The 15,210-nt window shown below is 53.9% G+C and overlaps 1 protein-coding gene across 1 annotated transcript in view; it reads left to right on the top strand.

The window, feature by feature from the left end:
• The window catches only part of TCERG1L (transcription elongation regulator 1 like), a 183,190-nt gene that overhangs the window by 56,659 nt on the left and 111,321 nt on the right, over positions 1 to 15,210 (top strand). The gene's annotated exons all lie outside the window — the stretch shown is intronic.

Below are 15,210 nucleotides of genomic sequence, written 5' to 3'. Positions count from 1 at the left end.
CACACAGAGCGCTCTGTCCAGAGGGAAGACAAAGGCTGACCATGACTTCACTGGGCGTGAGCAGGAGGAAGCCGTCCCCACGCGGTCACCTGGACCAGAACCCATCAAGGACATCCCAGCACACCCGGGACACCTGGACGCTGAAGTCCTGGCCGGGCTGGTGGCGGACCTGACAGCCACACTCTGTGGGAGCTGGCTGCTGTCTTCTCTTCAGCCTAACTTTCATTCTAATTGTACCCCCGCCCCTACTACGTGCCTGTGGGGGACACTGTGCCTGCATCCTTCGCCATACACCTAAGTCATCCTCAGAGGCTCTGCCGAGAGCTCCCTCCCTCCCTTACCCCCAACACCCATCCGCCAACCCCCAGGTGCGCTGCTCTATGGCATGATGCATCCAGCACGTCCCGTCTGGGCTCCGGTTCCACCGGTTTCCCTTGGGGCTGGATGACCAAGCTCAAGAGCGAGGGTGTGCACCCCCACCCCAGAAGCTGCTTCTTTCAATGGCTGCCTGTTCTGCAGTTTTGCCGGTTAACCTTTCCATTGTAGCCAGACTGCTTATAGTTTTATTTCTGTAATTGTCCATTTTGGGCCATGGCAACTACATCCCACGAAAGATGAAGAACATTATTGGCCATCTTTGGTTGCGTGATGGGAAACTGAGCCTCTGCCCACTAACGAACTATCCCATGCAGTGGCTTCAGAGAGTGACCACTTGTTTAGCCAGTGACTCTGTGGGTCAGCCCTTTGGGCTGGCTCGGGCAGGTGAGTCTCCTGCTGGTTTAACTCTCTTGACAACTTTGTGGCTTTCCTATGTGTTAGAGGCAGTGAAAGCCACACCCACATGAATGGTTGAAATAGAGTCTCAACAACCACAGGCTTAGGCTTCTGTAGGATTGCACCTGCACGGTGTCTTAGAAGCCTGTTCACCTCGCTGCTAGACGCCGCCCTGCATCCTCCACAGTGTTTTACAGCAGGCTCATTTCTCTGGCTTCTGGCTAAGGCTTCACTTCACTTTCAGGACCGCTTACCAGCTGGGGGCCCGGGAATGGGAAAGGGTTTCTTTTTCCAACTCAGCAAGTCCTGCTGTCTCATTTCCACTGCAAACTGCACAGTTCTTTCTTGAGCTTGTCTTGCTGGCCTCCTGTCTCATCACAAGCAGCCGAGAGGCTGACACTTGTAGCCTTCTGCCGGCACAGGATCTTCTGAGGTCACTGACTCGGGTCCCTGAGTGTATTTTCCATCTTCCAAGTGACCGCAGGCCGCGGCCTTGCCGATTGCCTCCGTGCTGCATAATGGGATCCAGCCCCCACTTTCCGCCTGGTCCTGATGTAAACGCCGTGCTCGTTAGGTTTCTGCCTTAACAGCTCTTTCCGCAGCCCTTTCTGAGACCGTCACCCACTGCTAGAATAAACCTCCCCAAAATTTAGGGACTGAAAACAACCACCACTGACTCAGCTGCTGAGCCCTGGGTCTGTCACTCCGGGCCGCTCCCTCACACACCAGCTGCCGCCTTGCCCGGGGTCGGCTGCGTCCAGGGTGGTGGTAACCACATGTCTGTCCGTCGGCTCTGCAGGAGGAAAGGGGGACAGACACGTGCAACCACATTTTCCACGTGGAGGAGGCTTCTCGGGTCAGCGAAGGGGGCAGATGCCAGTGTGCAGGCCGCTCTCCAGTCCCTGCTTGTGTCTCACTGGCGACGCAGGTCTAGCGGTCAGAGTGAGGGCTGGCGTGGGTGGACGTCCAGGGGCTTGGACACAGCGAGCTGGGAGCCCCCAGGAGTCCGTCACCGCCACAGCCCCCTCAAGAGTGGAGCGATCTTACCCAAGCCCACGCAGTGAGGCTGTATCGTCTTAGGCGTTCCAAGCTGAATCCTCTTGCAGTACACGACAGGTAAATACAACCCTAAACTCCTAACTCTCCTTCCTCAGGAAGGGCGATGACCTCCCTAAGGCGTGACTCCCTGTTCTATAGTCTGAGGGCGGGGGCCCACTGCCCTCCCAGCCCACCCGGTCCTCCCTCGGGCCCCACTTACCCGGCAGGGGCGTTGATTGCTAACCTTCTCTAATCACCACTGAGATTCTTCTGGAGGCATTCATAGACTGGCTCTAAAGTTAAGAAACACATTGATGAATAAATCAACTTTTTTCTTTTCTTTGTAGGGCTGAACCTGCAGTTTATGGAAGTTCCCAGGCTAGGGGTTGCATCGGCTAGCTAGGGATGGAATGTGGCCACAGCCACAGCCACAGCCACACGGGACTCGAGCAGAGTCTGCGAGCCACAGCTGTCGGCAACGCTGGGTCCCTGACCCTCTGAGAGAGCCCAGGGATTGAACCCGCGTCCTCCTGGATGCTAGTTGGATTCTTAACCCACTGAGCCATGAAGGGGACTCCAATCAATAAATAAATTTTCAATGAGATAATTAAGAAGATGCTGCTCCAGAGAGAGCCCCACCCCATCTGGGACCACATGCCATCAGCAGAGCCAGACAGATATGGCAACTCCTAATTGCTTCGAATCATGCCCGGTAAAGCTTGGCTTTCCTATGTGTCTTTGTCCTGTGGTTCTTTGCTCTGTAGTCTCACATGTTTCCAGCATCTTTTTCAAACTCCTCACTGCGCTTTTTTTCTCTGGGGGCCCCTCCCTCCTCAAAGCATCTCTCTTTCTGGTTCTCCTGCTCCTGCGGCTCCCTCCGGACTGGGACGCTAGAACCCCACACCACACTCTGCTGGCCCCCAGCCTCGACCTCTCTCCAGTTGAGAGTCTCCTTCCCTCATCCTCAGCCACACTTTCCTGGAGCGTATCCTGAAAGAATGTCCCAATGCAAACGCTTCAGACGTCTTTGATGTTTAAAATTCTCCCTCGCCTTCCAGCCTGATGGGTAGGTTGTGCAGTTACACAGCCTTTGCTTGAATTGTTATTCCTGTGAACATTTTTTCTCATTTTTAAAAGTTTTATTGAGGTGGAGCTGATGTAAGGTTAAAATCACTTCTGCTGTGCAACAAAGTGATTCAGTTACACAGGTGCACACACCCGTTCTCTTTCAGAGTCTTCTCCCACCTAGATTGTCACAGAACTCTGGTTCCCTTCAAGTTTTAAAGCCATTGTTCTAACATCTCCTAAACTCTGAAGCTGCAAAGGCAAAGGACATTCCAGGAGATGTGACTTTATAGGTGACTTGGGTTTGCTTTGTAGAAAAATGCAGTGGTTACGGTACGTTTATCTCTGGGGGGTGGTGATTTTCTAGTGATAGGATACATTCTCCAAACATTAATTTTGTGGGCGTTCCCATTGTGGCTCAGTGGGTTAAGAACCCAACTAGTATCCATGAGGACACAGGTTTGATCGCTGGTCTTGCTCAGTGGGTTATGGATCCGTCATGGCTGTGGCTATGGCTTAGGTCGCAGACGTGGCTCAGATCTGGCGGGGCTGTGGCTGTGGCATAGGTCAGCAGCTGTAGCTTGATTCGACCCCTGGCCTGGGAACGTCCATATGTTGTGGGTGTGGCCCTAAATAGAAACAAATATGTATATAAATTTTGTGGGAAATTCTATGAGATTTTTCAATACAAGTATCCACGTTCTTCTTTATCTCTGGGAAGTTCTCTTCTGTTTATATGTAAACACGCACATATTCACACGTGCGGTTAATCTGTATTACGTGTTATATTGTTATGTTATATTCATGTATCAGGGTATATGCTATATATAGTATACAGCATAAGGGATTATAAAGTATACTATATACAATATATGTACTGCATTATATGTAGTACAATAAAAATGAGTGTTACATACGGTCTGTTCTATGTACCCCCCGCCACAGGCTGCTGCTTGGCTTCTTGGTCCCATGAGGGGCCATCTGCCATCGGATTGTCCCTCCTGGCTCTCTTCTTTCCTCTCACTTTTCTGCCTCTAACTTTTTTCTACATCCTGGGAGAGGTCGTCATCTTGGTTTTCCAAATGAATTGAATTTTTAAAGCGTATTCGCGAGTTGGAGCATGTTTTTGCATCCTCTGAGCATCTAGTTCCTGTGAGGCATGCGGCCCCCCTTCTCCCCCTCCCCCGTCCCTCTCTCCCCCTCCCCCCTTCTCCCCCCTTCTCCCTTCCCCCCATCGCACTCATTCATCCTGTTTCTGGGTTGGCTCGGCTCTGCTCTTCTCTCACCTCATCTGCTTCCTCCTCTCTCCTTCCTTCCCCCCTCCTCCCCCTCCCTCTTCTTCTCTTCCCCCCTCCTTCCCCCTCCTCCTTCCCCCTCCTCCCCCTCCTCCTTCCCCCATTACCCCCCCATCGCTCTCACTCATCCCATTTCCAAGCCGCTCTGCTTTGCTCTCTGCCTCATCCAACCCAACCTCCTGGGTGGCACTTTCTCTTTGAGCAGCTGGCTGTCTCCCTTGCTCCTGGGTCTTGTCCTATCTCCCTCCTGAGTGCAGCTCTTCTTTCCTAGGTGAGGGGAGGCTTGGGCATGGCTGGGGCAGCTTGGCCAGAGCCTCTCGGGCCTCAGCCACGTGACCCTGATGCCTCTGACTCCAGTCACCTGGGCTGCTGGCTCCCTCTGCTCCTCACCTCCCTGAAACCTGGGGCCCCTCCCCTGGTGTCTTCCCCCTGCTCCCCCTCATTGCTGGTCTTCTCTGCTCCCACATCTGTATTTCCGGAAGGGCTGGGCCACAAGCATGTGTGCCTTCTCTGCGGTCTCAAGGCATCACGATTGCTTAGTCTTCGAGAACATTCTGCAGACATCCCCCCACGAGGCTAACTCCCACTCGGGGGGGGGGGGCTCTGCTTGTGGCCACTGTCACATCTCCATGCCTGCCCTCAGGATCGACCTTCACACATCCGTCCAGCAGCTACTCATCAGGTTCTCGCTTGTCCCCGGTGCTTGAGGTGTCAGTTTATGAGAAAGGCCAACAAACTGCTTGCTCTCAGGAAGCTTCTGGGCCAGCAAGAGAACCAGGGAATCAGCCCCTTAAATGCAGGCAGTGAGTAAAGGAGGCCGTGCAGGGGCAGGATGGGAACATCCCTGATTCCTCTGCAGACAAAAAAGTGCCTGTGGCCAGAAGGGGATGTGGGCGTGGGGCCACATGGCGAGGGCACTGCCTGGCAGTCTCACCCACGGGTCCCTGCTGTTCCTGCCCAGAATTGGCGTGACAGGTGACTGTCCCCCAGACAAGGCCACGTCTCTGCATGGAATTAAAGTTGGGGGTTGACATGGTGTGGCTGGGCCCCCAGGGCCAGCGTTCTAAGGTCACATCCCATCCTAGGGATGGGCAGCAAGTGGTCCGGGGGCGGGGGGACTCTCCCCCCAACCCCAGGGCCCCATTTCCTGCCCCCACCCGACCTGTGCCCAACTGGCTGGGGGCGCAGTCCTCTGTATTCCGGGGACTTTACGATCCGCCCCCACCACTGGGAGGGGCCATGAAGAGCCCTGAAAGGGTCTTGGCTCTGACCCAAGCCGCTGTGGGGTCTCTGCCGATTAGGACGTGGCTTCAATCACCTTTATGGAGGAGCCAGGGCTGAAAGTCAAGTGGCAAGATTTCCACAGCGCAGGAAGCAATTTCTCCTTGTGTGCGCGGAGCCCAGGTCTTCAAGGTCAAGCCCATAAAAACCCTCTGCTTCTGCTGCTCCGCCGACCTCGCTGTGCTTTTTATCTCAGCAGTTGGGCTCTGAACGGCCGAGGCATGCGGCAGGCCCTGCAAAGAGAAAGCGGTGCCTGTGGCGTTTGAGGTAGACGTCTGATAATTAACCAAGTTGTTTCCACCATTTGACCCCTTGTCAAAATATGCAGCCAGCTTTCTTTCGAGCTAATAAAGAAACAGATAACAAGCGGCATAGTCTTTGGTCGACGTGGGTTTATTGTGGGAGATAAGATGTACGTTGACATTTAATTCTCGTTTTTTCTCTGGGCGCCCCATGCGTGTCCTCGGCAGCCGTCTCTCTATCTGCATATCTTCGGTTCCCATATCAGCAAACAATTTATGGACTGTTTATGCCTTTGTTTATGCCGAGAAAGGCTGCTTTCAAGTGAGAGCGTGGCATTCGACGTCATTAAAGGGGCAGCAGATGTGACTGCCTCTGTTGAGAGTGAAAGGCTGTTCCAGCGCGGCTCTGAGCTGCACTGTGTCCCCACTCCAGGGACCCTGCACTGTGGACTGTCCTTCAGGGAAAGGGCCCTGCCGGCTTCCGACAGATGGAGGCCCATACATGTTACTCAGGGCCTTTGCTTTTATGTTCTTGGAGCTCCCGTGTTTGGGGCCAGGAGACCAGGCAGCAGGCAGGCGAGCTGGCATGCAGTGCCGGCCAGGGATGCCCCCATGACAGGAATGATGGCTCCTGCCTGTTTCTGATCCCTGTGGGCAGAGGGTCCCAGGCAGCCAGCTCTCCTTCCTGCAGCCTAGAAGCTCGGCCATCGCAGGGCCTGTCTCCAGCCCGCTGCCCCGGCACTCCTGGAGTGACCAGCCTCCCCGGAGTGAGCTTCTAGTTGGCCCTGGTGCTTGTTGCTCTAGCTGATGCTGCAGGGTTGCGAGTGCAAGCGTCATTTCTTGTTTCCACAGAGTTGCGGGGCACTCGGACCAACAGCCGAGATGATGACCGCACAGAGAAGCCTGGCCTCTCCCTGGATTAGCTTCTTCCTGTTGTTCCCTGGGGGCCTGCGCTGGCTCTCACCGGCACTCATGCCATCCCATGTGCTGGCATTTTGCACATGGTGGGCCTCGGGTGACGTTGGAGGAGAGCCCCCTCCCCCCCGGAGAGCGCTGGCTTGCTCCACTGAGACCTTCTTTGGGGCTGCAAGCTGCGTATCTCCTGCAGAAATGTTTCAAAATACCAGATTCAGGGAATAAACAGAACCAGCTGTGCTCCAGTGAAGATTCCTTAATGAGGTGGCCGTGCAAACTGGACGGCACACATTCAAGGTCCTACCGTGGGCAGCACCAGACTGAAAGGCGAGCCTGACTCAGGCCCTGGCAGGGTGGGCTGCGGTGGGAGGGCTGTGAGGGTGGCAGGAAATCGGGCAGTCCCTGCCATCACTGATGGTGCCGTGATTGTCCAAAACACAGTAAAGAAGGTTGATGAAGACAAGGTAGTTTATTTCATCATGAGTTAGGAGTGCTCTACATTGGGGGCGAGAGGGCTGCACGTAATACTCTGAAACCCATAAAAGAACATGTGAAGATGAGCAAATGCAACTCAGTTCTCAGCACAGGTGATAAAAGGGCATTGCAACTTGCAAACCCTTAGGTGCCGTGGGGGGGCAGCCCCTTTCCACCTGTTGGGCCTGTTTAAAGGAGAAGGGGTTTGGCCAGTAGAACCATGGAATCGACATTTTCCTGCCCAGCTGACCTCGTGACCAGCTGCTCAAGCAACGTGTGCAGGTGGTTCCCCAGTCGTTGCCAGTGTGAGCACAGGTCTGGCCATTATGAACCCCTGGATGAATGGTCCAGACGTGTGTAAAGTTGCTGGCTTGTTTCTAGTGTCTCAGGTTCAACCATGAAACTGCCCTAACCCCACTGCCTGCATTAAGGCTGTGGAGTATTTGCCCTCAGTGCCTCCTGGTCTCCATGAAAACTCTGCATGGACTTGCGGGAGCCCCACGGCCTCCACTCGGATGTGGGCTCAGCCAAGCACAACGCGTCGCGGTCTCAATCCCCTGCTCATTCAGCAGAGAGTTACTGCCTGTCTGCCTCGCGTCAGCACGAAGGACACGGGGCTAAGTGGAGTGGTTCCTGGCCTCGCCAAGCACACAGTTCTGCAAATAACAACAAACACCCACCATCACAAACCACCAGGAGCTTCAAGTACATCTGAGAGAGAGAATTCTCTCTTCTTTGGAAAACATTAACACCCTTTTAAAGTATGGCAGGAAACGGTGGCGTTTTATGCGAGCCCCTCAGGTTATCCAGCTGCAAATTTATTTCATCAGGTACAACAATGACACTAAGTATTAAATTGGTGGATGCACTAACTAATCTTCCTTTTCTTAGTCACTCATTTCAATAAATAATCATTAAGTACCTACTATGTGCAAAGAGCTGTTCTTGGTCTGGAAATCCTTGAGAAACAAACTAAAAACCTTTGCCCTTGGGTGCACATGGCAGCAGGTGAAGCACATGCAAGAGATGAGGTATGTTAGGGGTTACGCAGAATGTTGGAAAGTGACTGTGTTATGGAAAACAGACTGCAGACAATAAGCGGACGCACGGAGCAGAAAGAGGCTGTCGCAGTTTAAGTGAGGGGCAGAGAGGCTCACTAGGAAGTGACCTCTTGGGCAAAGCTGGGAGGGGGTGAGGGGCTCAGTGTGTGGCTACCTGGGGAAGATTGTGCCAGCAGAGGGATGGCCACCATGGAGACGCAAGTCGGGAGCGAGGCTGTTGCACTCAGGGACCAGCAGGGAGGCTGAGACAAGTGTGGTGGGAGATGGGGTTGGGTCAATGATAGGGAACTGGGCCACGGAGGAATTTTTGTTGCTGAGTCCAAGCCCATACTGCTTGCTGCATGACAGGCAATAAACTGAGAGACAAGCTGTTGGGACAAGAATAGAGATTTTAGTCAAAAAGCCAACAGAGGGAGTTCCCATTGTGGTTCAGGGGGTTAGGAATCCAGTTAGTATCCACGAGGATATGGGTTTGATCCCTGGCCTTGATCAGTGGGTTAAGGATCCGGCATTGCTATGCGCTGTGGTGTGGATTGCAGATGTGGCTCGAATCTCATGTTGGTGTGGCTATGGCTGTGGTGTAGAGTGGCAGCTACAGGTCCAATTCGACCCCTAGCTTGGGAACTTCCATAGGTGCAACCCTAAAAAAGGGGGGGGGGCAAACAGACTGAGAAGATGGTGGACTAGTGTCCCAAAAAACCATTTCCGGCTTCTTCTATAGTAAAAGCGGGGGTGGTTGCAAACTTCCCGGTGCAGGAATCCTTTGTTCTTGCAGCTGTTCCCCTAAGTCAGGTCACAATGTTCCGGCAAAGCTCCAAGACAAGTATTACTCTCCGTTCTGCAACTTTGTATCTCTATATGAATGGAAAAGCTATACCTTCAAAGGTCAGAGCTCTGAGAATGTATATTTCAGGTTATAGGCAACATTCTTAACCTGCAGAAATGGAGTACAAAGCTTAACATGAAAGAAACAGATTTGGATGGATGCAGGTTTGTTCTTCCCCTTTACTTTTTCTAGATTGACCTGCACGGCGACTCTGCAGGCTTGGGATAAGGATGTGCCACCATGTTTCATGGTTAGAAAGTACCAGTCTGACTGCTAAGAATAAACTGTGTGGGGGCAAAGAGTGAAGCAAAAACTCACACCATAAAATTTATTGGAGTAATAGATGGTCCGTTCACGTCAAATTGATGTCAAACAAATGGATCAGATGAAGGTCTCGTCCGCACCCGTCTGTAGGGTCCTTGGACTCACTCACTTGCCTTAGTGCTTTCTTCCCAGAGTCTGAGCTCCTGATGGATTCTCCTTATAGACACAGGTGTCTCCACACAGTGTCCTCACCCCTGGGTCATCAAGATCTGTGATCCAACTCAGGGAGAGAGCTGATTAAAAGATTTAGAGCTCTTCTACCCAGTGGGGATGGCTGTGATTGAATAGATGTCATTTTTTAGCTACAAACGAGCTAAATGCTATGATGCTGTGACAGGAGGGTGCAGGCATCACCTTCAAAGATGGTTCTCGATGTTGTAGTTAACTCCTGACCCCTCCGGTCCTTCTCTCTTCGAGTCAGGAAGCACTAGTTCCCTCAAAACTTCCCTGTAAGAGCTTTTCATAATTTTGTTATAAGCTTCCGTTTTCATTCCCACAACTTTAGCAACTTGGTGTACTTAACAGCTAGTGATAAACTGCAAAAATATTATTACGCATAGCAGTCGTTCATGAGATTACACTAGTAAAATTTGCTTATTTTACTATGAAGGGCATTTCCAACAGCGTACTTGAAAAGTGTATTGGATCTTTCACATGCAATGGATTGGGATTGAATGGAGCAGGAAATAACCAAAATAAAAATACTTGATGATCTGTTTCCGAGAATTTTTAAGGAATTAAGTAACTTCTCAAAAGCTTGGTGGAAATTAAAACTGCAAATTCTTTTTGACTGCGACATATTTGATAGTTTCAAAATTCATGATTTAATGTACCATTAAAAATGGATTATAAAGTTATGTATAACAATAGCACTCACCAGGGAAAACATCTGGATGAGAAAGGGTGAAAATTTCCAAAAAGACTGAGAAACTTGAACGTTAATCCAAATTTCTGTGTATGTGAGCGTGTATCACATAGGCACCTACACATGAATGTCATACACCTGTGTGTGAACAGGATCTCTTGCTTATAAAAACATGATGCTATGAATGAAGAGAACAAGTAGAAATATGCGAGTTAATACAAACGCAGAATAAATGAAACCTAGCTAATAACTGAAAAATGCACATTTTAACGACGAGATCTTGCTCTTTGGCTGCAGGATCCCTGCCCCCTCTTCTGTACCATTTCACCCTGTGCAGGAGAAAGTGGCGAAAACAGAGGCTGCTTTTAGCCCGTAAAGTTGGGGTTTTTTTTTTAAACGTTTTGGGAAAAATTGTATCGTTTCCTTAAAGGAGTTGGTCTCCTGTGACCAATACTTTTCCTTGGGGGAATTTACTCTCAGCGCACAGGAAATTGACTCCAGGCAGAGGTCTCTGTGATACTTAAAATTGGCAGCAACCTACCTCTCCAACAGTATCGTACATACACTATTCTTTGATATAACTGTTCTGTGTAGCCCTTTAAAAAGGCCATTTACAGGACTCCGGAGTAACATGAAATGCTGATCGCACATGGTATTTTTCAGATGTGGAGACTAGAGGCTGGTGGGGAATTTCAGAAGATGAGCCTCGGTCCCCAGCCCCCATCTCATGAGCTGGAGAAGGCACTTGTGTGATGGAGACAGGACGGAAGGGGCTTCCAGCCGCCTTAGAGCAGCTCCCGGCTGATGACTTTCCATGCATGACCTTTCCAGGCTCCTCTAGCACAGTAGCTTCTTTCTTGGCGATTGTCTACATGTTGCAATTTACAAGGGAAAAAACAAAAGCTATTTCAAACCTCGTTTCAGCACTCATCAGCCTCTCACTCGCTGTCTGTGAACAAAAATGAGCTCTGGACCCCAGCGCAGGAGATGGGTTTGGTTTTGCACTTTCTCAACGCCTCTCCTGGGAGGCACGGGTGTGCTCGTGCTGGTTTTAAGTGCGAGAGGTGTATCAGTTTGCTCTCCTCCCAATGATGCCGAGTAACAAGCAACCCCATCCTGGTGGTGGGCAACAGAAAGGGTCACCTGGGCAGCTGCACAATGGGTCAAGGGGTTGGCTGGCAACCATAGGGCCAGGATGGTCTCATACTGAATGGTGGGTGTCCGCCACAGCCCTCGTCTTTTGGCCAGGCCCCCCAGCCATTGTCATGGAGATGCAAACGGGTGAGAAGGAGCCAACCAGGTGGCACAGGTGCTTGAAGCCACAGCTACATCGCATCCGCTAACACACCTTCAGCTCTGGGCCAAAGGGCTGAGGGTCAGGGAGGAGGCAGGACTGGCCCATCCAGGAAGGGCCGCATGGAACCTGGCCGTGGTCTGCCACACACGGGAAGCATACGTGAGCCCTGTGCTCCGAGTCATCCGCCCACTGAACTAAGAGGAGCTCTGCAGTCTGTCTACAAGGTCTCTATTCTCTTTAAAGATTCAGTCTTTTCGGGAGAAAGCTCCCCATCAGGGTTGGTTAAGGCAGTCTTTTTGGAATGCTCAGTCTGCGGGTGACTTCTGATCACCTCTGCTTCTGCAGGACAAATCTGTCATGTCCCTATAGTGTTGGGGCCTCATGCCCCCCTGGGTGTGCAGGCTGGTGTCCCCCGGGAGACTTGATCTGAGACCTTCTGATGAGCTCTGCAGGCTGTTAGCCAGGTCTCTTCATGGGTCTGTGTCCCAGGCAGGGTCTTCCTGGCTTGATGGGCCCCCTATTAGCTCGGGGAGTCTACGGGTGGCTGGAGGTCCACTGTGCCCCAGGCAGTGCCCCACCCCCAGCCCCCCAAGCTCACTCCATCCCCTTCCTCCTGCCTCCATGACCACGTCCTGCTGCAGGAAGCCAAGGAAACCTGAAAGGTCATGGAAACCCCTACCCGAGCATGGGGTGCCTGCCAGGTGGGTCTACCTGCTGTTTGCACCCAGGACCCTAAATGGGGAAACCAAGTCCCCCCAGCCCCCAGTGGTCCTGAGCTCTGAGACAGGTGAGTCTGCGTCCCCCTGCGAAGTGGAGGTGAGAGCTGATGTCCTGGGTACACTCTGCCCCTCAGCCCTTACCTTCTCGCCTGCTCCAGAGGCCACGTCTCTCCTCCAAGGCATGTGGGTCCCCAACCAAGAGGAAGGCCAAGAGCAAGGAAACACCAGAGAAGGGCCTGACATGCTTCAGAGCCCATCCCCTGCACGGCACCTGCCTGCAAAGTCTGGACTCCGTCATGTGACTCACAGCTGTGGCTTAGTAGGAAGTGGCACTGCCAGGGGGGTTGGGGTGAAGGCTGAACGGCCAGGGTCCAGCAGGGCTGAGGGTGGCCTGAGGTCAGCCTGGTTCCAGGGGCTCAAACTCTCTGAGCCTCAACTGTTTGTGGAGCCTATGACATTTGCCCCTAGGTGTAGGGCTGGGGAGGTGGGCACGTGCGCCAGGCACATAGAGGGCGTGTAGAAAGCTGTCTGTCTCCATTACCCAAGTTGGTTTCTTCATTTTCCAATGACAGCTCTGTTATCGCAGATGGGGAGCCCCCCGGGGGAGCAGCTGAATGACCTGGTGGCCCTTGACTGTCCGAAATGCTTAGTGTCACCCACCCACCCTAAAATAAAGGTTGCTACCACAGGCCTGCTAGGGCAGTAGTTGTGACTCAAGTGAGGGGCCCAGAGCCTGGGGAGGCACTTGATGGCCAAGCCACCAGGTCTGGCAAGATGACGAGGTCAAAGCCCAGCTCCAGATCCGATGGTCCTGCCACCGTGGCCCCAGTCATGACCATCCTTTAGCAACACCTGCTTATGCATTTGTCCTAGTTCAGGGGTGGCTCTTAGGGTCTGTTTCCTTCCAAGCAGATGGAAGTACTTGATTTTAGCCCAGCACATGCCCCCTGGAGTGCCCCCCCCCCCAGTGCTAGCGTGGTGCACGCTGTACCCCTCAGCCCCTTTGCCTTGGCTGCCACATGCCCGCTGGGAGCTGCCCCCACCCCGGGCTGGTGCAGGCCTGGCCTCTCCGCAGCCGGGGAGCCCCGGCAGGGTCTGGGAGCTGCCCCCAGGGGCAGGGCTCTGAGAGCAGCTGCTGTCAGTGGACGTGCTGGTGACCCCTGTAGCCCCCAGCACTGTAGCCCCGGAGTAGGGCCAGGGGCTGCACGTCCACAGCTGTGGACCCCTCTTTGCTGATGGGAGAATCTCTGGGGCCTGTTCTCTGTGGGTTCCCATTCCTTCCACACCAGCTTGCACTGCCTTACAAGGTGGCTCACCTGTCCCTCTGTCTCAGTTCCCGTCTCTGTGGCGAATATTCCTCTATTTCTTGGGTTGTCTGGGGTTTCCACGCGCCTCCCAGAATCAGAGGTGGACTGCACTCACTGGCCCATGGCCTTGCCACTTCCCGTCGCTCCGCCCTCGCTCTCACCCAGACCTGCGCCTTTGGGTTGAGTCCGCGCAGCCTCGTGCTGGGGACGCACGTCCACAGACCCCTGGCCCTTGGCAGGTGAGGGCAGGAGCATAAGACACGCGTAGGTCACTGACTGCCCAGGTTTGTTCTCCTTAAAGATCTTGATGTTTTATGTGAAGGCTCTTAGCTTCCCCCGAAGTCCATCCATCTGGACTGAATTTGAATTCTGGAGGAAGGTTAGCCTCGCAGGCTGGAACGCGGCCCCCCTGGCTGGGAGGGGACTGACGGGGAGGTTGCCCCGGGAGGAGACACTGGCACGTCACTGAGGGTGACCTTTCCTGGTCCCTGCGGCCCCTGGAGACGGTCCGGGTTAGTACTCCTGAGATGATTCTGAGAGAGCAGAGGGCGGCTGGGGGCTGGGCAGGAGAGCGTGGCCTGAGCGGGGGTGGGGGTGGGGGTCAGCTTCAGAACACGGGAGGCTTGGGGTGACAGGGGCAGAGGTGGGACCGCCGGGCTGCAGGGATGAGAACCGGGTGAAGGAGAGGTCTCCTGCCTTGCGTCCGGGCTGCTGCGCAAATTTTAAAAATGACGGTGAACAATCCCAGGCTGTTCAAACTCCAATCCCCGCTGGCAGCAGGAGCAGATTCCCCTTTCCTGCTAAAAAATGAGGCATCAGGGTCATCACCCCTGAGAGATGGACGTGTTAGCAAGTGTGACTGTGACCTGTGATGAGGGCCGCGCCCCCTAGGCTGTGCGCTCTTGGCCTAACCCACCCGTCTGTCCCGCCTGAAGTGGCTGATTCCGAGGCGGCAGCCCGATGGGTCTCCGAAGTCCCGCCAGGTGCTGGGCCGAGCGGAGAGGTCAGTGCAAGGCAGCCGCGGGGGGTTCCATCGCAAAAGATCTGGCCTCTCCAGTATCCCCTCCGGGCCTGAGCCTGGTGGTCCCTGGAGGGGCTGCCCGTTCAGGGCTGAGTCAGCGTGTGGGGTGGGCTCCCTCCTGCCCCCGGCCCTGACAGGGGACCACGGCGCTGGGAGGAGGAGGAGAGCCCGAGGCTCTGGGGCGTGAGTCCGTCCACCTTGTCCGCACACGTGGCCCCCAGTCTTTCTGATCTTCGTTTGGCAGCCCCGGGAGGGCCACCCTGCCCTCTGCGGGGACAGGAGCTGGTGGGGCTCCCACTTGCTGGCCCTGGTGGTCACTCCTCATTCAATCCTCATTAAAGGAAAGCTCCCTGCCCAGGACCAATGGCCATGCCCGTGGAACGTTCTGGACAGCAGGCTTCTGACAGGGTGTGGCTCTCTCCCAGGACCTGCGGGGTCTGAGGACCAGGCCAGTTTCTAGCCTGACTGTTGTGAGGAGGCCTGAGGCAGGGGACACACCTGGGGGAGCAGGTGAGCACCTGGCGGAGGGGGGGGGTGTTTCCTCTCTGGCCAGAGCTCACCTGGCCTCTGCTGCCGGGAGCTGGCACAGGGGCTGGCAGGTGTAAGAACACCGCCCCCCCCACCCCGCCCCAACCCAGTTCCGGTCTTTGGTTTCAGTACTTTGCAGCAGGAAACCTCAGTTTCTTCCAAGTCTAGCACAAACATT

This window comes from Sus scrofa, chromosome 14 (genome assembly GCF_000003025.6).
Source record: "Sus scrofa isolate TJ Tabasco breed Duroc chromosome 14, Sscrofa11.1, whole genome shotgun sequence".
Lineage (NCBI taxonomy): Eukaryota > Metazoa > Chordata > Mammalia > Artiodactyla > Suidae > Sus > Sus scrofa.
The sequence above is the reverse complement of the archived record's forward strand: the minus strand, read 5'-3'. Positions and strand labels throughout refer to the sequence as shown.